Source organism: Herpailurus yagouaroundi, unplaced genomic scaffold (assembly GCF_014898765.1).
Source record: "Herpailurus yagouaroundi ecotype Mexico unplaced genomic scaffold, PumYag 192, whole genome shotgun sequence".
In the NCBI taxonomy this organism is placed as follows: Eukaryota; Metazoa; Chordata; class Mammalia; order Carnivora; family Felidae; genus Herpailurus; species Herpailurus yagouaroundi.
The window spans coordinates 10735597-10763573 of NW_024412423.1; the positions used below are offsets into that span (position 1 = coordinate 10735597).

Consider the following 27977-nt stretch of genomic DNA (forward strand, 5'->3'; position numbering starts at 1 on the left):
ACCAGCTCCAGTCCTGCATATTCTATACCTTGCAGGTTCTGAATTGAGATCTACCATCCATGTTAGTAAATTACATTTTACATGTTCTCTTCGGCCACAAATAAAATGTTTTGAGACGGAGGACAGTTAGGAAGTCAGAAGCCATGAAGGGTGGGATATATACTATGGTGAAAACATAGAGGCGATGGCAGCCCCAGGAAAGAGCAGATTAGTGTGGACGACTTGAGCTTTGTGAAGAGGAGAGAAGTGAATCAAGAGAATGAGCCAGGTAGTGCCAGGAGAGGATGCCATAGAAGGCGCACATTCTCCGAAGAAGTTACAAGAAGAGGAACTCCAGAGAAATGACAATAGAATGGCGAACTAATAAATGCAAACATGTACGTACTGTGTGCAGGCGCTGTCCCAGGTGCTTGACACAGGTTAGCAAATTGAATCTTCACAATAACCCAGTGAGGTAGGAATGATTAACATCTCCGTTATGTAGATTTTAAATGATAGCATAGAAAATTAAAGTAACTTGCTCAAGTCACACAGCTAACAAGAGGCCCAGCTGGAATTTGAGCCTGTGCACCTTAGATCCAAGTCTGTGCTCTTGATCACTGCGCTCTGTTGTCCCTTTCAGACATGGGTGACAAATTCAGATGATTTATAAGAGTTTCACTATTTGTTGTATGAATGAGTTGGCAGGCAGGTCTTTGCTCAAGGCCAGCGTCTGAGTAATTCATACTCAGGAAAGGTCCAGCGGGGAGGTGATGAGTTAAAGAGGACACACGAGTTCATGTCAGTGGGATCAGCTGTAGTAAAATTGAGGGAGGGAAAACATAGGGTGGATTAGAGAAGATTTTTTTTTTAATAGCAAAGCCTTATCTGGAAAATGTGGATTCATATTAGAAAAAAATTTTCTTCTCAAAGTTCTCTTTTGTAATTGAAAAATATCTAATTGGGGCACCTGGGTGGCTTATTCGGTTAAGCATCTGAGTCTTGATTTTGGCTCAAGTCATGATCTTGTGGTTCATGAGATTGAGCCCTGCTTCGGGCTCTGCATGGACAGCACGGAACCTGCTTGGGATTCTTTCTCTCCGCCCTTCCCGGTTTGCACACTTTCTCTCTTTCAAAATAAATAAACTTCAAGAAAAAGAGAAATATCTTATTAAAAAATGTGCTAATATGCACCTTTGCAATGGTCCTAGATTAACTAGCATATGGAATATTTCCTTGTCACCACCGTTCAAATGTGTAAAGCGCTGATGTGGGATAAGTGTCCAGTAATTGGTGGATTATTCCTTCAAATTAGTCCCCTTGGGCAAAAGGGATATTGACCCTATAGGTGTGGGTTTAGTTCCTTCAGTTTTCAAGAACTGTTATTAAATTGCCAGCGATATTATTCAATCAGGGTAGGTTTGGCCAGAAGGTACTTCAAAATGCATTTGACAAAGCACTTTCACTATTAACAACTAACACAGTTGAAAGGGTGAGAGGAACACTTCAAGGCAACTCAAATACCTATTTTCAAGACTGTTTCCTATTTCCTTGTTTTTTTTTTTTTACAAGCAAGATACTGTTTAATTTTATTTCAGATAAAAACAAAACCTAATGTTCTAACATTCATCGTTAATGGAATATGTTTGGGGGGGGCGTGGGTGGGGGAAACAGCTCTCTAGAGAAGTTTGAGTTGAACAGCTGCCAAGGACCTAAAAGATAGGCTTCATCACATGCCATATCTAAGGTTTTGTCTTTACGATGTCTCAGTAACTGTTCAGTTCTATTAACTGTTTAATTTTGTGAATAAGCAAAACTGATCATTTGGCTTTTTTTCTCTTTCTCAACTCAAAGTACCCATTTGTGGCTGTAGAGATAGCAGACACACGGCCTGTTTGGACAAATAAAAGATGCTTCAGTTATGATGGCATAGGAAGCCTGATCTCAGAAACCTTTAAAGCACACTTTTGGATTCTGTGTCTGCCTCCCTCTTCCCCTCCTCTTCTCTCTCTCTCTCTCTCTCTCTCTCTCTCTCTCTCTCTCATTCAAATAATTGAAAAAAAAAAAGGGAATGTGTGTCTGGGTGGCTCAGTTGGTTGAGCACCCAACTTCAGCTCAGGTCATGATCTCGAGTTTGTGGGTTCAAGCCCCACGTCGGGCTCTGTGGTGACAGCTCAGAGCGCGGAGCCTGCTTCGGATTCTGTGTCTCCCTTTTTCTTCCCTTTCCCTACTCATGCTCTGTCTGTCTGTCTCTCTGTCTCAAAAATAGACATTAAAAAAGTGAAAGATACAGAAATAAAGCACACTGAGTTTTGGCACGTGGTTTCTCTGAACTAGACTCCCCTGGAAACTGAGTCTGTGCAGGCAGTTTATTAGAGAGTTCTTTTGAGATCAACCCCTGTGGAAAGAAGGGAAGGAAGCAGAAGTGGGCAGAAATAGCTGTGCCCTGATGCAGTCTCACCAAAGGCCTCATCCAGCTGGTGGAGAGCTCTGAAGCCAGGAGGGCCTCTCAGCAGTGTTAGAGAGTTGGGACAAGGAGGCCCAGCCTCTGTAACTCTGTGCCACCCAGTTATTGGATGCAGGCTGTGCCTAGAAGGTGGCTCCCGCCAGCCAGGGGGCAGTTCCCTGAGAAAGGTGACAGCTGAGCGCTGCCAGCAGCTGAGGAAGGAAATCATCCAGTCTTGCAAGGGGAGCAAGGGGAACACACTCGTGCCATCTACTACTAAACTGTTACTGTTATTACTAAACAATTACTAAATGCTAAAATATTTTGAAGTTTTAGGAACACACTGGAAATAATAAAAAGAGTAATATCTACAATTTCTTCTTGACATTTCCATTATATCTTGTGTGGCCACGTTTTCATTTTACAGAGAAAGCTAAGAGTAATTCTTGTTATTTGAATAAGTCTTTTTTTTTTTTTTTTTTTTTTTTTGCAAAGAAAAGGGAAAGAGGCCCTATCTTTAATTACATATGGGTGACCAAGAGAATATGTGTGTGTGTGTGTGTGTGTGTGTGTGTGTGTGTGTGTGTGCAAGAGAATATGTGTAATATAGACAGAGCCACTTTGAGTTATGCACTGTATCGGGAACTTAACGTATTTAATCTGTGTAACTCTCCTGGAAGGAAGGGAATGTAGTCCGGATTCTACTGCTATGTAAACAGACTCACAGAGGTCAGGTGACTGCTCCAAGATCATACAGCTAATTAGTGGTGTAGTCATGACTCTAAATCAAATCTGCCCAAATCAAAGCCCTTTTCTTGGTCCTGTGCTCCGTGGTTAGTTCTAATCTTTGAACCTTAGCCAAAGATTTTCTGCTTCACCAGACAACTTTCTACCTTCATTTTAATGAGGTTTCCTTATCTAGAGTTTTGTTCTCCCTCACCGCAGAAATTTGATATTTAAACTGAGTGTTTATCGCCTTTGACCCTTGCCACAACTTCTGCAGATAAAAAGCAAGTGTGTTTATCCCCACCTATCAAGACTGTAGAGCTGATGGCAGTGGCCCAGCATCCTGTGAAAAGGGTCACTTCTAGGCTTCTGCCTTGTCCTTCTGCCCCACTTAGTAGATGAGATAGCAGGTAAAGGAAATTTCTGATGCTAAAATGTAGGAGTCAGAGGGGAAGCTGGGTGTACTGATTCTAGAGCCCATACTTGATTTCCCCTTCAGTGGAATTAACATGGGGAAAAAAAAAAACCTCTGTGTGTGTGTGTGTGTGTGTGTGTGTGTGTGTGTGTGTGTGTGGTAAGTACAGAAACAAACCAACCTTTAAATGACTCTACATTATAATCATTTTATTGATGATGAAATTTTGGAACTGGTAGAAAGAAATCATTAGAGTTGCCACTAGGAAAAATGGAAGCATATAGACTTGAAGTATGTGACTGTGGGAATGAATTTAAACCTCATTTAAATTAGAATAACTTCCTGTGGGTTTCTCCTTGGGTTAGAATGCCTGAACTGTATTCTCTCACAGTGCGTTCCGTATTCTGCGAGGATATGGTTGACTGCTCCCATAGTTGAATCAGGTTATAAATGATGCAACACCCGCATTGCCCTGTGACAATCGGCTTCCTTCAGTTTGTTTCACAGCACAATTAAAGCCGCCAAGGTTCTCTTGTTCGTTTGCCTAGTTTAATAGGGCACTGCTTGTGTCAGACGGTCCAAGGGGACCTTAAGATGTCTGTCAGATTTGCCTACAATTTTTCACCTTCTGCAGTAAAAAATCAGAATGAGAGCCGTCATACCATCTTTATTTACTTTTTAAATATATGTATTTTTTTGAAATTTTAAATGTTTATTTTGAGAGAGAGAGAGGGAGAGAGAATGCATGTGAGCAGAGAACGGGCAGAGGGAGAGAGGGAGACAGACACTCCCAAGCAGGCTCCGTGTTGTCAGCACAGAGCCAGACAGGGCTCTAAGTCACGAGCCATGAGATCGTGACCTGCTGAAACCACGAATGGGGGGCTCAACCGACTGAGCCACCTAGGTGCCCCATCAGTATAGTATTTTTAGTCACATATCTTCTTTGATGTAACGAAGTAAATGACAAATAATCTCATTGTGAAGTATTTTATGTCTTTTCTCAAGCAATTATTACTTTATTCATGTGTCTTTGGGTTCAGCTCGGATCTTTAATGGAGGTTCAGGAACAGCCGGATGGAACACACATTTTTGCATGATTGATGCAGCATTCCGTGTATATACTGTATAACTCTGCATTATAAGTTATATGGGATCTTAGTATTAAAAACAGGTGACAATATGTTTGCTTTTTGAAATACAGAAGAGAGGACATTTTTGTATACACATAGAGGGATTTGAATATATCGTGAACACACATACCTGCATGTGTGTTCATTAACAATCACAAGTCAGCTTAAAAATACACATTCACAATTTATTTGTATTAATCTAAACTGGATTATCACTACTAGTGCTGCACTCAAGACCAGCTAAGGATTTATTATTATTTTTTTTACTATTCTGGCTATTAAGATGGTCACAGAACTGGAGTAAGACTATTTCATATTTATGTATGCATATTATTAACTTCTGGTGACACTGGCAATTTGTAAAGGTTTATGAATAAGAACCAAATTAAAGATGTCTTTGAATTCTCTTTTTTCCCCCTACAGTGAAGTCAGAAATGAAGTACTAATAAAATATTTCAAAACTCATATATAATGTACATGATTCAATAAAGACTTTCGAGTTACAACGTTATTTTAGATCCCTATAGTATTTAAATGAGGTTTTGTGTGTCATTCAAGTCTGTTGGCCCAAGTCTTCAAGGGAAGGCTCATTTCCTAAAACTTCTTTATGGGCTAAGCGTAAGAGTTTATAGCAGAACTCACACGCACCTCTTCTTCAAGGGCAGGAGTACAAAAGTCATGGGAGTACAGAGACAGGAAGTTACTTGGATACCAGAAGGGGGACTTGGTATCCTGGTGGAAACTGACAAATTGAATGGTGTAGGTATGGGTTGAAGGAGGCAGCAGGGTTTGTGATCATTTGGGAAAGTTAGTCACAGTTTCTCCATGTCTGATTTTTAAGAGAAGACAAAAATATGATGGTTTTGTAAAATTCCTTATTTTTAGAGGACCAAGTGGGCCAGATCAGTCCCCTATGTGGAATACATGTGGCCCAGAGGCCTCCTGTGTTCACATTCTCATCTAAGTCAGGGAAACTGGAGTCCTGGGTTGTCTTCCATTTTACATACATGGGATGCCAATACAAGGAAAATAATTACCTTAATAGAAACTTCAAAAGAGAATGAAAACCAGTTTTGGAGAGTTTTCCTTAAATTTTCTTCAAGTGTTCCAAAAACAAAAACAAAAACAAAAAAAAAACCACCAAAAAACCCTTCAAACCAACATCTCTCCAGTTTTCTAGTTAAAGCCATGTGTATTACTTTTTAGCCAAATAAGGAAGGGATGCAGGGGCCCCTGGGTGGTTCAGTCGGTTGACCGTCCAACTTTGGCTCAGGTCATGATCTCACATTTCATGAGTTCAAGCCCCACGATGGGCTCCATGCTGACAGCTCGGAGCCTGGAGCCTGCTTCGGATTCTCTGTCTCCCTCTCTCTCTGCCCCTCCCCTGCTCATATTCTGTGTCTCTGTCTCTCAAAAATGGATAAATATTAAAAAAAAATTTTTTTAAAGAAGGAAGGTGTGGAATCCTGTTTTATTTGGGATGTTGTCTTTTATTATTGATTGGTCCAAAATTGGATACTACATCTCCTCCTTCCCACTTAACCTCAGTATGAGATTTCCTGTCTTGTTTCAAGCCTTTGTAGCCTGTTTTTATCTGACCATTTGTCTGTCTGATATCCTTGATATGTTTTTATAACATTTTGAACAGAAAGTGTAAGTGCTCTTTGTGGAAAGCAAACCGGCTGGCTGTAAAGGGTCTCTTGTGATTTCTCAAGTTGTTTTCACATTCGACTGATACTGGCTTCTAGAACAGAAGTCTGGGAACCAGCAACGAATGTTAGACCCCCGAACATCGGTTTTTTTCCTTTCCAAGTCTGCCTTCAGGGGCAGAGAGAAAAGATGAATGGGAGTGGAAAAAATAGATGTGTGTAGCCGAGCAGGAGGTTAATTATATTAATTTCAGACTCAACCCAGCTTGAAGACCATATAATAATCTATAAAAAATGGAATGCCAACAAGGAGCCAAACTACGATTACCTTTTTCTTCTTGGGAGCACAATATGGTATAGTCATCAGGAGCTCATAAATTGCCCTTACAGGCAGTTCAGAAACGGACACTGTATGAAGCCTACTTAGAATTGGAAACTGCGGGAAGGTTCTTTTCCCCGCTGCACCTGAGGTATTTTTTCCGTGTGTTGGGTTTCATGTTGGTTGTTCGGTGGAGAACATGGGAATTCCGCTTTGCTTCTCCAAGCTGTGATGGATGAGGCGGGGTCGAGATGCAATTGAGTTATTTGAAATACTGAAGGCCCAACGTAAATGGTACCCTGCAGCACAGTTCCCTTCTATATGTGAACACAGGGAACCATCATGGTTCCCCCTCATTGGCGCCAAGTTACCTGGTAACAGTTACGTGGAGGATGTGAATGGGGATGAGTTGAAGGAGTGAAGAATCATGCCGATTTCTTCGCACACAGACCTCTCCCTTCCCTCGCTTGGGTAGCTTCCTTCATCAAAAAACATGGGCAACAGGGGCGCCTGGGTGGCGCAGTCGGTTAAGCGTCCGACTTCAGCCAGGTCACGATCTTGCGGTCCGTGAGTTCGAGCCCCGCGTCAGGCTCTGGGCTGATGGCTCGGAGCCTGTTTCCAATTCTGTGTCTCCCTCTCTCTCTGCCCCTCCCCCGTTCATGCTCTGTCTCTCTCTGTCCCAAAAATAAATAAAAAACGTTGAAAAAAAAGTTAAAAACAAAAAACAAAACAAAAAAACAAAAAACAAAAAACATGGGCAACAGACCAGCGAGGGATGTTGACACTTCAGAGCAGAGGAATGGTTTTCAGAATATTTACAGCAGTCTTGAGCTTGGAACATTGGGTGATCTGCCCTTCAAGTATTCAGCTACGTCAGTCGTGCATGTTAGCGCCAATGTTTACTGTTACTTTGTCCTACAAACATAATTTCGCTGACCCCTCCTGTTAAAATATATGCACACTTGTATGTCAGTATAAGTAGCACGTGATCTTACAATGCCGTGGAAATCTTGAAGGAAATTTTACTGCCTCGTCACCTGTGTCTAGACACATTTATTAGGCACTTGCTGATGGTGAAGTAATACCTGTTTATTAAGCTGCTTTTCAGGCTGCTTACATGAGAGCTTTCATAAATTAGCTTTAGTACCTTAGAATTTAAGCTTAAACAGAGATTAGGCATTCATAAATTGAATCAAGCGATCACGGTCTGAGACGGAAGAAAAATGCTTTTTAATGCATTTTTGGCCCGCCACCCCTCCCTTCCTTTCAACCCCAGGAGCCTGCTTCACCATAAGGAAGGACATATTTAAAGTTACAATCTGTAGTGCCAGAAATTTCGACTTTATGTCTTGGCTAACCATTGAGGATAATCAGCACCTTGTCTCTCTTAAAACTGACACGGTGCATTTTTAAAGCGTTGAAAGAGAAGTATACAGAGTTACAGGTTGAGCAATCGCAATTCCCTGGCCTTGACGAAGATTTTGAAACTTCAGTTGTTTTCAGTCGTCGGGGGTAACACACTGTGGTCGGTTAAATGAGTCGACTTCTTTAGTCATTGGTATTTTCTAGCTAATACATAAAAATCACAAGTGCAACCTCTGAAGTATAAAAGCTGACATTATTCAAAGCAGTGTTCGTTTTGTTTGGTTTTGTGGTACTTTTTCTATAAAAGGAACAATGTGTTTCCCAGTTTGGTAAGCCTTTCAGCTGTTTACAATGTTAAAAAGGCAACCCATTTAAAGACTCGGATTTAATCTTTTGGAAATTAACCCAATCCCAGATTTTAAACGAACTCTGTTTAAACTCTGTACTCAGACAACTGCACTGATCCTCCAGCTTATATTGTGCTTTTGTTTGGAAACCAGTAGGATCGTCTACGCCTCTTGACACGTTAGAACTTTGATGCCTTCAGGAACTCTTCAGAAGAGCGGTAACAGCCTTTATCTCTTGGGGTTCTGGAGGAAACCGTAATCTTTGGGCAGCCTCCACCATTTGAAACCCACCCCTGCTATCTTGGAAATGCTGAATAGGAGGAGATATGTGGTGGTGTGGTGGGAGTAGACAGCGCTTCCATAAACAGTACCCCGTCTTGCATTACCAGAGTCCTGTGTCTCTCATAAATTCACTTCTTGATTGTGTCATAGAATCAAGAGTTAAAGGAGTGTAAGATGAAACTTGAACACGGTTTCTCTAGCAAACTTAAATAAAATAAGTTTTCTGCCTCCAAGCCACCTCTGCCTCGTGGAGAGTGGAACTGAACTCCTCCCTTCTGTGGTTGGAGATGTGTGGGATGTTTGGGATTTTAGCTGCATATTCTCACACTGATTTGGCTGTCGATTACCAGCATCAATACTAATATACCCAAAGTTACCATTATTTGATTTTTTTCCTTTCCTCCTCTTCTACTCTTCTCCTTCATGGTTGATCCACTATTGTCTGTTGCCCAAGTACTTAGGTCAAAGGGTAGAGAAGACTAAGCTGGGCGATTTAGGGGGTGGAACCAGCACTGCCCTGCTCTCCCCGCTATAGGATCCACTGCTCCCCAGTGCCTAGGTCCTTATGTAGTGCCCACGGGGATGACACCGTGGTAGGCTTCGAAGGCCTCCAGCAAGCTAATATCTGGCATCTCTTTACTATGATTCAGATAGTTGGATATGGATTTGGATGCTAAAGAAAAGGCAGGTTCATTTCAATCCACTTGTAGCTGTCAGTCATTATTGAAGTGTATGGCGGGCCCGGTCAAGTGCACCTGTTCTCAGATGGTGTCTCTTTTAAGCCTCATGATAGTCCTTGGGGACACTCTGATGACCATGATCCCCAATTTACAGAGGAAGCAGCAAGGCTTATAAAGAAGTCATGGAACTCGCCCATAATTATTGTTCAGGTAAGTGGACTCAATCCCAGCTTCAAAGCTCAGCCATATATCCTCCCAACTGTCTTGTTCCCTCACCAGTGCATACATGCATTCCACGGCGTTAGCTTCCTTATTCTGTCACTTGTTTTCATGGCAACCATATGACGGCAGGCCTTGCTCTTTTTCCAGCGGCAGAGTGTTTAAGAATATATGTTGTTCTTAGAGATGGTTCCTAAGTGATTTTTGCAGTGGATGTGTGAAACTATCTCCATATTTGCCTCAAGTAAGCAACAGAATCTCTTCTCTCCCTCCCTCTCAAACTTGTGGTTACATTTGAACGCTAAGAGATGCCATGGCAGATGGCATCTTAAAATAGTGTTAGCAAATATGTTCATGAGTTAAAATTATAGAAGCTTTTCGTACCACCCAGTTTTGCCAGTGAAACAGTAAAAACTGAATCTTTAATGTGGAAACCGACTTAGGCGCTTGGCTGTCAAACTAAGTCAGTCAAGCGCCATTTTCTGCTTGCTTCTTTGTTGTGAAGAGCCACGTATTTGCTTAGGGAACTAAACTCCTGCCGGACAAGTCATTTTCTCATGTTTTTCTTCATCTCCCCACCCTCCTTGCAATCAGTGCTGTCAGATCTCTCGCTCCACTAGAAACATCCCATTAGGGGAGGAACACATTTTTCAAAAATTCAGTAATTTGAACTGGGGACTATTGAAATTACTGCAAAGTGTAGTTACAGGATATCTGAAAGAAAAAGAGTCTGGCTTTTATATATAAGCAGTTATTTTATCTGAAGTAATGAAATGTTAGTAATTATATTTTGCTTTATTTTTATTTTATTTTATTTATTTTTTATTTTAGAGAGAGAGCATGCGCAGGGGAGAGGGGCAGAGAGAGACGGGGTGGGGGGGGGGGCGCGGGAATCTCAAGAAGGCTCCATGCTCAGTATGGAGCCCAACACAGGACTCAGTTCCATGACCCAAAACCCTGGGATCAGGACCTGAGCAAAATCAAGAGTTGGATGGTCAATGGATGGAACCATCCAGTCACCCCAGTTATATCTTGCTTTAATCCATCACTAAGATTGTTTCGTGAATAAGTTCTGTGTGGATATTCTTTTTTTTTTTCAAATTTTTATTGAAATTCTAGTTAACATATAGTGTAATATTGGTTTCAGGAGTGGAATTTAGTGGTTCATCACTCTCTGTGTGGATATTCTTTTTTTTTTTTTTATGTTTTTATTTTTGAGACAGAGAGAGACAGAGCATGAGCAGGGGAGGGGCAGAGAGAGAGGGAGACACAGAATCTGAAGCAGGCTCCAGGCTCTGAGCTGTCAGCACAGAGCCCGACGCAGGGCTAGAACCCACGAATCGTGAGATCATGACCTGAGCTGAAGTTGGGTGCTCAACCAACTGAGCCACCCAGGCGCCCCTGCGTGGATAATCTTTTCTTATTAATTTTTTGAATTTATTTGAGAGAGAGTGGGGGAGGGGCAGACAGAGAGGGAGAGAGAGAATCCCAAGTAGGCATCCCACTGTCAGCACGGAGCCTGACATGGGGCTTGAACTCACAAACCATGAGATCATGACTTGAGCTAAAATCAAGAGTCAGATGCGTAACCGACTGAGCCACCCAGACACGCCTATTCTTTTTTCCTTAATATTTGAGAGAAAGAGTGAGAGAGAGAGAGAGAGCACACTCAGAGTTGAGGAGGGGCAGAGAGAGAAGCAGGGAGAAAATCTCAAGCAGGCTCCATGCTGTCAGCACAGAGCCTGACACAGGGCTGGATCTCACAAACTGTGAGATCATGACCCAAGTCAAAATCAAAAGTCAGATGCTTAACCACCTCAGCTACCGAGGCACCCCTCTGTTTGGATACTCTTTTTTTTTTTTTTTAACATGTATTTATTTTTGAGAGAGAAAGAGACAGACTGTGAGTTGGGGAGGGGCAGAGAGAGAGGGAGACACAGAACCTGAAGCAGGCTCCAGGCTCTGGGGTGTCAGAACAGAGCCCAGTGTGCGGCTTGAACTCAAAAACGGTGAGATCATGAGCTGAGCCGAAGCCGGACGCTTCACCGACTGAGCCACCCAGGCGCCCCATGTGTGGATATTCTTAGTGGATATTATGCTGTTTGTTTTCTCCTGAGTAGGGAGTGAGGGTGTGGGAGAGGTCGAGCATGCCTCATCCTTGAAGACAAAGTTTCTTTCTCAACCTCGGGTCTCCTGACATTTGGGGCCAGATCATTTGTTGTTGTGGGGCTGTCCCCCTGCATTGTAGTATGTTCTGCAGCATCTCTAGCCTCTGCCCACTGGATGCCAGCAGCACCTTCCTCCCAGTTGTGAAGATCAGAAACGTTTAGACATTGCCCCGCATCCCGTAGGGGCACACATCACTCCAGGATGAGAACCATCGTTTTGTGGTTCTCCAAATGAAAAACCACAGTTAGCAATCAAAGTGTCCGCTCTTTGATGGCGAAGCTGGAGTAGAGAACATGGCTAACATCTAAGGTCAAGATGGATTTGTTTGGTCTTTTCTTTTCAGACACCTCCACCCCTGTGTGGTCTTACCAAGCCTTCTATAGCCACTCTGTTGAGAAGTAGCTCACCTCTGATGACCACCGGAGGTCACCTCTGATGACCATCTCCCATAGGTTCCTTTGCTCTTCTTTGTAGCCCCCTCCTCACCCTAAAGTTATATATTTACTTTCTCCCCCGTCAAAATGTAAGGCACAGGGGAGCAGGTAAGTTGCCTTATATTCAGTACCATAAGGCCAGAGCACAGATCAATGTCTGGCACCTAATTTGTGGTCCATGAATAATTATTGGCTAAATGAGCCAATCATTTAGAGGCCCTTGCCACAATAAGGTAAAGAGTCAGGATATTAAAGATCACAAATACAGCTACAAATAAATTGTTGAGAGTTTTAAATGAGGAAGCGTGGCTTCAAGTATGACAATTCCACTTAATGGTTTTATAATTAATTATTCCATAAATGAGATTGAAGTTTTTGCCTTCATTTGAGTAATTTGTTTTACTAGAGCCTATTTTTCACGTCCACCAAACAATGGCTTTGGATGAGAGGAAGCTTTGAGCTGTCAGGGAAGGAGAGAAAGCCCCGATGATGCATGAAGTGAGAAGACAATAGGAAAATACCAACATTTCTTGTATAAACCATCACTAAAAATGCATCAGTAAGGAAAAGGCAGTTAGGTGGCGCTTCCCTGGAAGGCAAAAAAGGGCAAGAACACTTATTTTGTAGCTGCTGAACTAACCACTGAAGTTTGGACTTGAGAGCAAATAATAATTTATCCACTAAGAGCTTAACCTTTCATTCTGTACTTTCCAAACTTTTCTTGTTTCGTACTCATCTTTTTAGTCCCCTAAATGTAACCAACTGCAACTATTTTTAAGCCCCCTTACTACAGTCAGTCTTTTGAATTAAAAGAATTGCCTTTAATAGGAAATCTGCCCTTCATCATAAAGATGGAACACAAAATCCTCCTCTTAGCTATGAGGCCCCAAAAATGAATGGGCTAAAACGCTCTAAGCTTAGCAAATAGCAAAGATACACATTCGACCAAATGTGTTTTAGTCTTGAAAATTATGGACATGTGTCCCGGCAAGGTGAACAGTGCAGCCTCTTCAGGCTGTGAGCTGAACACCACTGAAATTTTGTGTAACAGGAATGACCAACCTGGCCCTGGGCAGATGCTAGAATTCACTGGTATCATCCACTAAATGGCTGTGATAATTTCTCTTTCCCGAAGTGTTGTTATCAAATTCATTGTTGTTGGCTGATTAGAGTGCCCTCAAGTGTTTCTTAATTATGACGCCTGTTTAGGTCTTTCAAAGAACCTAACGTTTCTCACTTTGAAACAAGGGATGATACAGTGATTAAGCATACTAGGTTTGTTTTGTTTTTGTTCTTTCTCCATACCTGCTTCCCGAGATAGACGAGATAGAAGAGAGAGACGCAAAGTCCCGAAGAGTCCAGGGAAGCCCTAGGACTGGATTTGGCGCCTTTATGTGCCGAGACTTGGAGAAGAGTTGACCCACCCAGCGTCACACATTGTGTCCCTGACAGATCCTTGCCGATCTCTGTCCATTGTTCTTCCCATCCTCCATTTATATTATAGTAAGACCCTATCTTACCCTCGTGGATTTTAACATCGCTCAATACCTGGAGTCAGGATTTTTGGCCTAGTTTTATAATGATAATAAGATGAGTGCAGGTGATAGGGAACACAGAGAAAAGACAGAGGTGTCATTGCCTTAAATTCTGTCTGATAACAGGACATTTTAGGAATATGTGCAGTCCAACCGACGTGCTAAGTTTCTCTTGGGTACAAAATATCCTAATAGGTGATATGGGAGACACAGAGATGAATATGATCTGGCCCTGCCCTCCAGGAAAGCTTGCCTCCTAATGATTTTCTTCCTGGAATCTATCCAGACCTTTCTGGAAGTGCTAGAGATTCAAGAAAATCCTGCTCCCGCGACTTTTGGATACCCAACAAAATTACGATGTATGGTTTGGCCAGTAGCATTTTTTGTAGTTCTTTAGCATTCATTCTCCCAGAGACATTTTTTTTTTAACTCAAAAATACATTTCATTTATCCCATGATTAGGTCTGTATGGCTTTATATTTTCTAAGTACATTAACATCACTAAGTGAGGTTAAAAGTAGGATTCCAGCTTTAGAGAGGAGGGAATAGAACTTGTCTCAAATAGCTGATGATTTTTCCAAAACTGAAACGAAACTTCCTCTTTTCTCTCCACTAAAGTAAAAGGCGGTTTGACTAATAAGTTCAACTATATCCTGTCTTCTGTAAAGCATGGATTTATAGACTAATTCATTGTAGAACTGTACAATTATTAGAGATGATCTAGACAGCTAAATCAGTAGCCACTTAAATACACATCTTCTTCCTTGTCATTTAATAATAGGACTCTCACATTCCTTCCTAATAACTTACTCGAATTTAGGTAAATGAAAGTAGGGCTGATATAATCTATTTGCAAGCCCTCTGACCTGTCCAGTCCAGAGGAGTATAAAGCCAAGAAGTCAATTTTAAAACCTTTTAATAGCCATGTTATTGACTACTGAGATATTTGAACTGTGGGGTTGTAAGCGAAACTAATGATACAAATATAATTATTGATATAATGAAAGCACTTGTCAATGGATTGTATAGGGTTTTTTTTTTTTTCAATTACATTAACTATATTACCAAATAATTAGAACAGAGTTTTGAGGCAAGCTTTCCAGGAATGATGCCCAGATGTGAGCAAGCTAATTTTTATCATTAGATTAGAGATAACGTTTTAATGCAGCTAGAGCAAAAAATAAAAAAATGTACTTCAATAGAACCTTCAAGAAGCCAGTGTTATTTACCTTTCTTCATTGTACCCACAAATTATTTGAAAAGATAGACTACGAATTCTTTGTCATCCATAATATATTACAGCTTTCTGGAAGGTCTGTGTGAGAAATGCTTTCTAAAGCTTTCTGGGATAAAGTGGCAATCATGGCATCCTTACCGCAAAGAACATCTGTTTACCAGCTCTGCTTTCTTTGACTGGTTGTAGGAGTGCTTTAGGGAATGATTTCTTTTTTGTGTCTTGACAGGCTTCTGTGCTCGAGGCCAGACTGCAAAGATAACAGTAGCATGTGCTGGTGTGTGTGTATGTGTGTTTGCATGTGCGTAGAGCATGCGGAAATCAAAAGCATGGACGCATAAGAATATGTTCTGTTTTAGCAAATAATTGGAAAGTCCTTGGGACTTTTACATAATGTGTACATACCGTCCATTTGTAAAAAAAAAAAAATGAGAATAATAATAATAATTTTGCTCTGTCTCCCTTGTAATTAAGTTCTCAATTTGTAGACATGTGTTACGTTTTTGACTAAAATAATGCATTCAGAGTGGCACCTTGGAATAATGACCACCGTATTCAAACAATTCTATTTGTGTCTTATTTGTAGAATATTGTGAAAAGAAGAAGTATCTTAGGCTTTTTTGCCTGAAATAAAACTGTCAAGTTCTTTAAGGGAGGGAAAAATTGAATTTGGGAAACATTCTTCCTAATTTTTTCCCTGATACCATTTTTTATTTAAAAAATAAAGATGAGGGGCACCTGGGTGGCTCAGTTGGTTAAGTGTCTGACTTCAGTTCAGGTCATGATCTTGGGTTCATGGATTCAAGCCCCATGTTGGGCTGTGTGCTGACGGCTCAGAGACTGGAGCCTGCTTTGGATTCTGTGTCTCCCTCTCTCTGCCCCTCCCCTGCTTCTGCTCTCTCTCTCTCTCTCTCTCTCTCTCTCTCTCTCTCCCAAAAACAAATACTAAAAAAAAAATTTTAAAGGCATCCTTCTCTCTCTGCCTCTCACCCGCTCACGCTTTGTCTGTGTCTCTCAAAAATAAATAAACGTTAAAAAAATTTAAAAAATTTTTAAATAGGGGCGCCTGGGTGGTGCAGTCGGTTAAGCGTCCGACTTCAGCCAGGTCACGATCTCGCGGTCTGTGAGTTCGAGCCCCGCGTCGGGCTCTGGGCTGATGGCTCAGAGCCTGGAGCCTGTTTCCGATTCTGTGTCTCCCTCTCTCTCTGCCCCTCCCCCGTTCATGCTCTGTCTCTCTCTGTCCCAAAAATAAATAAACGTTGAAAAAAATTTTTTTTTTAAAATAAAAATAAAAATAAAAATTTTTAAATAAAAATGAAAGCGTTTCCCTTCCTATTTTGACTTTTTTCTCAGCCTTTGAATATTCAATATTACCAAGCATGTAATGAGCAAACCAAATTATAGATAATTTCCTTTACCTCTTAAATTAAAAGTGATTTTCCATATTTAAATGCAAATATTAATTATTGGTTATGTTCATATTTTAAGTTTCTTGGATTTTCTCCCTTATTTTAAATTCCAAGGGACTGTGTCTGTCTTTCAAAATACTTTACCAGTTGAGATACAATTGAAAAAAAATTTTTTTAATTAAAAAAATTATTTTAGCGTTTATTTATTTTTGAGAGAGATCGAGCACAAGCATGGGAAGGGCAGAGAGAGAGGGAGACACAGAATCCAAAGCAGGCTCCAGGATCCGAGCTGTCAGCACAGAGCCTGATGTGGGGCTCGAACTCACGAGCAGTGAGATCATGACCTGAACCTAAGCTGGACGCTCAACTGACTGAGACACCCAGGCGCCCTACATTTGAAAAATTTTTAATTTCCATGTATTTTATATGTTGCTTAAAGAAATGTGAAACATGGAAACTACTATTTAAAAAAGTTTATTTCTTCATATTAAGGTATCTTTGTTCATTAAAGGAAAAAAAGATATGTAAACCTGGCTTTCATTTTCTGGGACATTGTAGTCTAGGGAATTATGGTTGTTCATTACCTTGATGTTCTTGAATAAGTGGTATGGTAAGCCTTCAACATCTGAGTCCTCCAGTTCAGTTACAGGGTGAGCTGTCCTAAGAGGAAAATGTTCACCGAAGAAACAACTAGTTAAAAAAGTAATGTTCTAAAACCACATCAAGTTAATGTCTCTTTTAATCAGTTTTGGAGTGATTGTAAGACACAACAATTTAATGAAAAAACTACGAAGCTAAAATAGTGCACATACAACAAAGTATGTTGATGGCAAATATTATTTATTTGTTTATTGGTAAAGGTTTTATTTATTTTTTTAAGTAATTACAGCCGATGTGGGGTTCGAACTCACAATTCCACGATCAAGAGTTGCATGCTGTACTGACGGAGCCAGCTGGATGCCCCTGCCAGTATTCTTTAGTTCAAAGAAATTAATGTTGAAAAATGGCACGAGTCACATGTAAATACACTGATAAATGAGGACCCATCAGAGTTATACCAATGAACAGTTTAAAATGAGAGAACAAAAATGGATGAGGACATAAGTTAGTTGTTTCATATGAGAATTATTTGGGAATCAAGGAGTAAAAGAAACTCTTGTAGGGGGTGCGGGGTGCGCCTGGATGGCTCAGTCACTTGAGCATCCAACTCTTGATTTTGGCTCAGGTCATGATCCCAGCATCATGGAATCCAACCCCACATTGGGGACTGTGCCATGCGAGGAGTATGCTTGAGATTCTCTCTCCCTGTCTCTCTCTCTCTCTCTCTCTCTCTCTCTCTCTCTCTCTGTCTCTCTCTCTCTCTCTCCCCTCTGTCTCTCCCCTCCCTCCCTCTAACCCCCTCCCCCACGCACACAGGCTCTCTAAAATAATTTTTTTAATACAATAAAGACATTCTTGGGAAAATTAATAACATTTTTGAGAATTCTTTGCAATTGTAGCCAGTTCTAATTCAGGCAGAACTGTTGTCTAATTTTGTCAGAAAAGAAAAATTTTGTCCTGAAAAATCAACCCTTGTTTCGATCTTTGCTCCAGTTCAAAGCCACAATAATAGCTTAAACTTCTGGTACAATTTTTAATGAATTTATTTACAATAAACCAATATGATATTTTTCACTATTTTCCTGAAAAAGCGGATTGGCCTTCTCCTGTTGCCAATTTTCCTCTCATAATGAAAACCTCCTCTATAAAGCCACCACTCTAAATTCTCTTTCACCTGTAATTATGAATAGAATGTGCCTCAGTTGACCCCTGCATTTAAAACCCTAAGTATTTATTTGTCTCTTAGAATGTTAATTTAGCACAGTGAGTCTCAACTCTGGTCACTTTAAAAATACTTGGGGGGCGCCTGGGTGGCTCAGTCGGTTAAGCGGCCGACTTCGGCCCAGGTCATGATCTCGTGGTCCGTGAGTTCGAGCCCCGCGTCGGGCTCTGTGCTGACAGCTCAGAGCCTGGAGCCTGTTTAAGATTCTGTGTCTCCCTCTCTCTGACTCTCCCCCATTCATGCTTTGTCTCTCTCTGTCTCAAAAATAAATAAACGTTAAAAAAAAAATTAAAAAAAAAAATACTTGGGATGTCTTTTAAAATACTGATGCCCTAGCTGCTCTCTTAAATGAGAACCTCTGAGGGGGTGAAGCTTGAGGTGAACTCTTTAAAGCTTCCCGTGAGATTCTAGTGAGTACCACTGATGGTACACCACAAAGGTATGAAAACTTCCAACAGTTAGCTTTACAACCAGAGAAAAGATAGGATATGATTTTTTTCCCCTTCATACCTTTTTTAATACATCAAAAGCTTCTAAGGTTTTCCCTTCTGTTCTAAGTCAAATTTGAAAAAGCTATGATAGCATATTAGGTCTCTATTTTTTTTTTAATTTTTGTAATGTTTCTTTATTTTTGAGAGAGAGACAGACAGACAGAGCATAAGCAGGGGAGGGGCAGAGAGAGAGGGAGACATACAACCCGAAGCAGACTCCAGGCTCTGAGCCATCAGCACAGAGCCTGATGCGGGGTTCAAACCCACAAACCACGAGATCATGACCTGAGTTGAAGTCGGACGCCCAAACAACTGAGCCACCCAGGAGCCCCGCGTATTAGGTCTTTATTGACAAGAGAGAGAGCAACATAACTCATTTCTGTATTTTGAGTGTCTATTTTATTTTTGAGAAAGAGAGCGAGAGAGAGAGAGAGAGAGAGAGAGAGAGAGAACGAGTAGAGGAGGGGCAGAGAGAGGGGGACAGAAGATCCAAAACAGGCTCTGTGCTGACAGCAGAGAGCCCAATGCAGGACTCGAACCCATGACCATGAGATGATGACCTGAGTTGAGGTCGGATGCCTAACCAACTGAGCCACTCAGGTGCTCCCCATTTCTCTATTTTGAAAGGTACTTCTTTAGTTTGTCTTCTCTCCTGCATTTGCTGTCTTTAGAGAAAGCATCCCAGTACTACTTGTTTTTGTGAGATTGAGGACCCTGCAGGCAGGACCTCTGCAGACTCCTCACACCTCAACCTTTCCCATTTCCTCTGCTGTGCCATCCCATCATGCAGCCTACTCAAGCCACCCAAGTGTACCCTCTCTTTCCTAAACTTGTGGTGCTTCATCCAGCCATAAGGCTTTTGATGGAACTCTTCCTTAGGCATGGCTGTCTTGCTCATCTGCCTATCACAGCCCTCCTGGCCAGCCTCTAGAACACCTCCCAACTTCCACAGCCTTTTGCACTGCTATCAGCTGAATGTTCTTTATTAGAAAGAGCAACTTTAGAAAGGCATCATTATTCCCTCCAAGCGAATTACACTTCGCTGATACTAGAGAGACAGTAGTTCTTAAATAGGAGATGACAGAGAAGGACAAAATGGTGGGGAGAATCTCAAAGTTGCATTCAACTAGAGTGGAAGTTTACTCTGTGTCAAGATGTATTTTCTTGGTCACGTTGTATTTTTGCATTTAGAGCAAGTTAACCATGGAAGTGTCTGAAGTTAGGGGTCTGTCCTAACTGAAAGACTTGTAAATATGTAAATACGTTTGCATTTAATATGTTTTAGAGGAAGGAGATAGCAGAGGTAATTGTGTAAGTTCCCTTCAAAAACAGAAGATAGTTTCTTTCTTAATTCAGTTTCAGCTAATGGATTTTTCAAAAACTGGGATGATAGAATTTTTTAGTATTCTTATTTTATTTTGGTGCACAGTGAGTGGCTCTGATAGTTTAGATTCGTGTGCATTCCTTTAGTGCCCAAAGAATAATGCTTTCGAAAGGGTTTATAAGGATTAGAGTTGAGCTTGAATCATTGTTGATTACTAGGAAAGTCTTATAAATCATCTTTGCGTTTTAGCTCAGACTCTGACTCACAGCTCATCAGTGACCGATCTTAATTATGTGGGTTTTGGGCAACAACCATATCATTTTAGGTTTTTTTTGAGTTATGGGTGCCCCCAAAGCATAGAGGTCGCATAATATGTATGACGGGGCTAGGAGACAGGTCTCAAATCACTCTGTGATAAAAAGGTGGACCCCAGAGGGGAAGGTGGAATGAAGAGAAGGCACAAGATGAGATCTCCCACAGTGAAGTTGGGAGAATAGATTGGGGCGGCACCAAAGGATTTCTTGATGCTTAACAGAAGCCAGAACACCAAAGATCATGGAATAGCTAAGACATTCAGTATTTATTCTTGCTTACAGTGTTGAGTGCTGTTTACTTTCTTTAATCCTAAAAAGCCTTGTTAGACACATTAACTGTGGGTCTAGCGCATCAGTTACGGTAACCTAGATTTTATTTTACTCCATGTGTGCTACAGCTCCAACGTTTTTCTGCTGATTCAGCCCATGTACTTTTGTGTCTTCTTGATGTAAAGTGTCCCCCCTTGTCATGTTTGGTTACCCTGTCTAAATTCAGTTTGGCTGATCTCTTCCGTGCTCATTTTATATCTTCTTTTCCCCCACTAATAGATGTGCTTTTTGATTCCAGAGGTTAATGAAGAATGTGAACTAATTAAAGACATATTATTTCTTCTGTAGTGGTTTTGCACTTAGCGTGACCAGTAAGCAGCTTTTTTATGTTTTGCCTTTAATGTCGTTAGGACCCAGACAGGCTTCAATAAAGGGCACTCATCAGCAGGATGCCACATCTTCTATGTTTGTGCCCAGCTGGAGCTAGGATGTTTGTCCTGACCTCATCGAGAAAGACTGACTGCTTAGCAAACTTGGCCAACCGTAGTTCGAACCAAGAGTTTGTATACAGTCTGTTGGCTGCATACCAGAAGACCAAATGATTGTCTTGCTCAGAAAGAAGGGTCTGTCAGTGATGATGACTCCTTGTTTCCCAAAAAGCAAGACACTGTGATCTCATCCACTGATACCCTCCCGGATGCAGGCCATGTCTGATTCATCTAATGTCTGTGTTGGAAGCAACAAGGTTTATGAACGATTGGCAGAGTGCAGTTTTCAAAATCTTGGATGCTCATTGTTTGTTAATGGCATTCTCAGAAACGTATTAATTTGGCACATGTAGTATTTTCCATGAAAGTCATTTCTTATCTTTTTGTCTCTGCTCCTCTTCTCAGATTTCATCCAAACCCTCCCAGAAAAGTGAGTTCCTTGTATGTCACTTCTGCCTTGTCATCAAAGATTACACTGCTGCTTGTATAAAAATCTCAAAGGCCTTTACACAGTTTCCAGTGATTTTTTTTTTTTTAAAACTATATGTTGTCATTAAGACTTCTTTTTAAAAATGCCCATAGATTTAACAGTTGCTTTAAATTATTGGAGTTTCTATTGGGCTCTCATTAATAGGGTTAAAATCTACTTTTTTGGCTAAGTTGGCTTCTGTGATTACTGAGTTTTCTACTTCTCTTCCTGAAAGACAAATTGCAAATATGAGAGTCCAGCAATTTTTTGATTTGTGAGATTCTGTTGTATAACAAACAACAGAAACCTTTCTTCATGGTTCTATATAGATGTGGGAAAATGGCTCCTCACTACAAAACAGGTTTTGGGGAGTTTTCTTTTTTTCTTTTTTAATTTTTAATTTACTGTTTATTTGTTTTGAGAGAGACAGAGAGACAGAGAGACAGAGCGTGGGCAGGGGAGGGGCAGAGAGAGAGGGAGACACAGAATCTGAGCTGTCAGCCCAGAGCCTGACGCCGGGCTATAACTCATGAGTCATGAAATCATGACCTGAGCCGGAGTCGGACACTCAACCAACTTAGCCCCCCAGGCACCCTTAGGTTTTGGAATAAAAAAAAAAAAAAAGTTTGTAATCTCTTTAAAATTTCAGATTGCTTTTAAAAATATATTCAGTTTATTTGATATTAATGCATTACGTATTAATATAAACAACATACACTATTATTTTGAAATAAGATTTGACCTCATGGAATCCTATTCTGTTGAAAGACAAAACTTGGAAAGTAAATATTATTTACCCTGGTTAATATATCTTAGTCTGGAAACAAGGTTTCAGAGATTTTTAAAAATTTTAGAAAAATTCATGGCTCAACTTTGATATTTTATTTCCTTGGTTTACCAATTAACATGATTGTCTACAAAATCAAAGATTATTCTTTACTTCCTTTTTGATTTTCCTAGATATCAAAACTTTTTTTGTCTAAGAGGTACTTTATTTTGACCTTACTATATCTGATCAAAAGTTTCTCACTTTTGGGGCGCCTGGGTGGCTCAGTCGGTTGAGCATCCGACTTCAGCTCAGGTCATGATCTCACGGTCCGTGAGTTCGAGCCCCGCGTCAGGCACTGTGCTGACAGCTCAGAGCCTGGAGCCTGTTTCGGATTCTGTGTCTCCCTTTCTCTCTGACCCTCCCCCATTCATGCTCTGTCTCTCTCTGTCTCAAAAATAAATAAACGTTAAAAAAATAAAATGTTTCTCACTTTTGAAAGAGCTAAGTTTCTTTTTTAATTTCATTATCATTTTTGACTATTTTAAGATGTTTCTTGTTACTTAGATTGAGTGAGGAACCAAATATTATTTGAAAGTCACCCATGATCCTCTCTTAATGAAATGTGTACATTTCCTTGAAACCTTTCTGAATTCCCCAATTGAGATTGTAAATACAGAAAAATAAATAAATTGCAAGGATATCTTTTATACCTAAAACAACTTTTGAGATTTTGTAGTCATGGGAAATATCCCAAAGATACATACTTTCATCTTAAAATACAGAAATACTAGAAATAGTTTTGTTTGGAATGTTACTCTTGTAAAAGTTCATGAGAAGAGTTGTCTAGGAAGAATAACTTCTCAGCCTCCCTATGTTATAACTATATAAATAAATTGTGATTGGGGTACCTGGATGGCTCAGTCAGTTGAGCATCTGACTCTTGGTTTTGGCACAGGTTGGAATCTGCTTGGGATTCTCTCTCCTCTCTCTCTGACCCTCCCCCCTTTCTCTCTTAAAAAATAAACGTTACAAAAAATTTGTATTAACGTAAATATTTCAGTACTTTATGCTGTATGGGAAGTCCCTGGATATATGTCAATTCCCCCACTTACCATATTTTTAATAAACTTTGTTTTTTTAGAGCAGTTTTAGATTCACAGCAAAATTTAGAGGAAGGGTACAGAGATTTTGCAGATACTTCTTGCTTCCACACATGCATGGCCTCCCGTTATCAACATCCCCCAGCATAGTGATACATTTGCTACAATTGGTGACCATACGTTTGCACATCATTTTTTCCCCAAAGTCCATAGTTTAGTTAGGGTTCACTCTTGGTATTGGATGGTTTATGGGTTTTGAACAAGTATATAATGACATGTATCTATCCTTACAGTACCATACAGAGTAGTTTCACTGCCCTATAAATTCTCTGTGTTTTGACTATTCCTTCCTCCCTCCAGATACTTTTTCTTGCCCAATCTGAACCTTATGAAAAAAAAATCAAGTTTTTTAATCTTCACAGTTATAAGCCAAGAAAAAAAAAAAAAACACTGTGGGCAGATGACAGAACATAAGACAACTTTGAGTTCCTTGAAAAGAGGGTATTAGTCTAGCCTTCCAACAAATATTTCCTTTTGTTGTCATTGTGCATTTGAATTACAGGCTGCTCAAAAGCACCTTGCTTTACAAATAAATATATGGTTAACCATAGTTTATATGCCATGGCTCTAACTTGAACAATCTATTAGAGCTGTAGACTATTGGGAACTTGATTGAGAACAGTTCTGGAATCATCAGCAGCTTCCAGTTACTCATTACCAGTTGATATAGAGGCCCATCTCCATGGGAAATCCTTTATTTTTATTTTATTCTTACGTTACGTTACGTTATGTTATTGAGAGAGAGGGCGAGAGCACGAGAGGGGGAAGGGCAGAGGGAGAGAGAGAGAATCTTAGGCTCCAAGCCAAACACAGAGCCCAACATCAGGCTCGATCTCACAACCCTGAGATCCTGACCTGAGCTGAAATCAGGAGTTGGAAGCTTAACTCACTGAGCCACCCACGCGCTCCTTTGGGAAATCCTTTAATCCACTTGTAAACAAAGATGATGTTGCCTAGGCTTTGCTTGTAGCTCTTTTTATTACTATGATCAGTTATATTGCCCTAGATGTTTTCAAAAGTTATTTTTCTTGTATATTGGGTTAGTAATTAGCAGCAGAATTTTAGAGCTGGAAGGAATGAACAGTTACATACACCAGTGTGGCTGAATTTTCCAAACATTATGTTGAGCAAAAGAAGCCAAAATACTGTGATACTGTGTGCTTCCACTTATATAAAGTCAACACGGCCACCCGCCTGATTGTGTGGGAATTCAGGAGAGTGGGGAAGGGGCAGTGACTGAAATGGGACAAGGAGAGAATTTCAGCTTGTGAAGATTCATTAACCGTACAGCTTTGATTTGTGTACTTTACAGCCACAAGCTTCAAACAATTGTAAGAATCATGAGATATAATGGGGGGGGGCAGGGGAAAGAGCTGCTGTAGTTAAAGCAGGGATAGTACTGGGGGCTCAAATGGGGGTCAGGTGAGGGTGAGCCAGTGTGAAAACCACGGGTGTAACCCACCCCCACCCCATTTTAGAACTCAGGGAAGGAGAATTCCCCCAGAGACCCTGCGTTGACCAGATTACACAGCTACTTGCTGACAACATTTATAAACTCATTCTGTACAGATAGAGAACACGTACGTACCATGTCCCAGATGTGGGCCAGGACGCTCGGATATAGTTGGGAACCAGACCGACCCAGCTGGACCCTGCCCTCGCAATAATTTAGAATTCCTGTTTTCCAGCTGACTCCGTCGCTTGACTGGCCCCACCCAAGTAGACATTTGAGTTTGCGCTTCCTTAATTCACATTAATTTCCCCATGTCAGAAGACTGGGTATTTCATTTTCTTGAAGCTGAGCCTAGCGTTCATTTCCTTCCCACTTCCGACTTGGTATGCGTTTCATGGTGCTCAAGGAAGCATGTTTTAAGAATCAAGGGTAGTTGACTCTTCCTTACAAGAAACTCTGGTCTTCCACAGAGGCTGTGAGGAGAGGAGAGAGAAAGCCCGCCCAGGCCTCAGGGCTTGCAGACTGAGCCCCCATCATTTCTGGGCGGGTAAATTCACTCACACCACTTGGCTCCCAGGCCTGTCATTTGATCAGGCTCTCATCTGCATGTCAATGAGGCTTAAAGCCCGTGGAAAGAATTAACTGGTCTGGGATGTTTATGCAACTTTTCAGCGAAGGCAATTGAAAGGAAAGTTGCCCTGACTGAGCTGATTGTCTTGGAGCAGATATATAGTGAAGTAATCATGTTAATATTATGTGACTCAGGTTATATGATATTTTCAGTGATCAGCCTAGTAGGAGTTTAAACATGAGCAAAAACACAAACTCATCAAAAACAGTAAATGAAACATCCCTTTTAAAGCATGTCAACTGGCCTTTTATTTATTTTTATACTTTTTATTCAGATTAAAGCCTAGAACAAATTCAGATTTCCTTCAGTTTATGAGCCGTGTTTTCTATTGCATTTTTAAACCAACAATATTAATTTCCAGTTGTATTTCTTTTCCTTTAGGACTAATTAAAGAAAACATGTTTGTTTTTCTGGGCATCACTCCCAAATCTTCAAGTGCCAGGATATAAATTCTGGTTTTATGTTCCAAAAGAATGTTTAGGTTTTGAGATCATATAATCTTTAGTAGAATAAAAAAGTTCGTGTGTGAGGGGGTGCATATGTTCTTTGTTCACGAGTTTAGCTTCCTACCATAGACATTTCTAGAAAGGAAAGCAAATTCCATGCAACAACTTTCCTGTTAATTCTCCACAGGTTATTTAAATAAACACACAACAAATTCAATTTAGATTTAAAACTATGTTTCAGAGGCTCCCAATTTAATAGGTAAGATGTCTATGTTCTGTTGTTTGTGTTAATGTCCTTTACATAGAGTCTTAAGTTCCTCCAAAAATTCTTGAGCGAGCTTCATTTTCAAGTTCTTTGAAACTGCAAGACAGTAATCTAAGGTCCTTCATGATCCTCCCTTCTGAGTAGAATTGAACCACCTCTGTGCCAATGATGGTATACAGCAAACCCCCTTTCTGTAAAGTGATTAGGTTGTAAAACCAGTGCGTGAGGCCACAATGATGTCTAATCAAAATGACCCCTTGAATGCCTGTTAAATTGCCCATGAAATCCACCTTCCCATAAGCCCCACGCTTTGTTTGAGCATCAGCTGAGGTACAACCATGTGCTGGGAAAAAGGAACCCTAGAAGGGCACCAGCCTGGTAAGATCCCCATACCATGAAATACATGGGAACCAAGCCAGTGGGTGGGACAGCTCATTTCCTGTCATGACTCTCATGTTCATGATCAGGCCTAGACTCAAGGAAAGGCACAGTGAGTGGAATTTCCTACCCTATGTCAATTGCTTTCCTTTCTCACCGCCCCCCCCCCCCCCACCCCCCAGCCTCTTCTCTGTAGAGTTAATCTCTGTAGAGTTAATTTACGTTAAATGTGTCTATGCGGTGACACCACCGTATGAAGCCCTAGGACTTTTCTGTGCGTAACCTACCAATGGCCATATCCCTTGTAAACACTTGAAAAGAACATGCATAATGAGAAATTTCAGTGGTCTGTACCCCAGCTCTCCTACTAGACAGCATTTATTATGGTTTCGAATAACTGGTTTTGAAGGTAGGTGGCATTTATGCATGTCGAAATATAGAGAGAGTGTATTTAATACTCTGCCAAGTGTATTTTGGCGACAGTAGAATCTTGCACAAGTTGGCTTCCTTTTTAAAAGGTCATTACACAATTTATATGCCTGACATTAAAGAAGTTCTTTTTGATCAGACTGCAGTAATTGGGCATATTTTACTTAAAATGTTATGTACACATACACACTTCCTAACATTACCCATAAGGGCGTTTCTGGTTTGATTAGACCTGGGAATTGGAGCACCTTTTTCCTCCTGCTGCTAAGGGTTCAAAGGTCATTCCCCGCCTCAGAGTTTGGTGACGTGGGGATGAGCTGTACAGTTAACTGGGAATCATCTTCCTCCACCTGCCATTTCTTCCTCACATACACCTGTACTGTTACCACATACCTCCCTCACCAAGCCAGGGTCTGTTGGCTCACCTGACACTCTGAGTCTGGCCCTGAGATGGCGCTAGACAAGCCGTGGGGCATGGGGCCCCGCTACATGGTGCCTGCTTAACCAACCCCTTTTTTGCACCCTTCCCCTCTTGCAGTCTGGTCTTCTGCGAGCTGCTCGCTCGTGGTACTCTCCCGCCTCTGACTGCTCTCTGGCTCCCTTCCACATTGGAAGAAACTCCAGACCCCTTTACAGGGCGCTGTGGCCCTGCGTCCTCACGCCTCTGCCTGCCTCTCTGACTTGGCCCCCTCAGACCCATGCCCACTGCCCACCACGCCCACCTTCATGCTGTGTCTTCTTGAGGGTCACTCTCGCTCCAGACCCTTTGAACTTCCATTTCTCTCTGCTGGTAATCTTTCCCCAGGTTTTGCGTGGCCTGATGCCTTTTGTCATGCAGAAAGAAGCCCTTCTTGACTCCCCCATCTTTAAAAGAGCCCAGCCTTGGAGCGCCTGGGTGGCTCAGTCCATTAAGCATCTGACTTCGACTCG

General features: G+C 41.1%; 1 protein-coding gene and 1 long non-coding RNA gene across 6 annotated transcripts in view; one reads left to right on the forward strand and one right to left on the reverse strand.

Moving 5' to 3' along the window:
* LOC121010600 (uncharacterized) lies at positions 1-27969 on the reverse strand. Its single transcript, XR_005781277.1, has 3 exons — positions 25034-27969; positions 16923-16993; positions 1-794 (listed from the first exon to the last, which is right to left on the reverse strand). It is a non-coding gene; the product is annotated as an uncharacterized LOC121010600 (long non-coding RNA).
* SNCAIP (synuclein alpha interacting protein) overlaps positions 1-27977 on the forward strand; it is a 165158-nt gene that overhangs the window by 28038 nt on the left and 109143 nt on the right. The gene's annotated exons all lie outside the window — the stretch shown is intronic.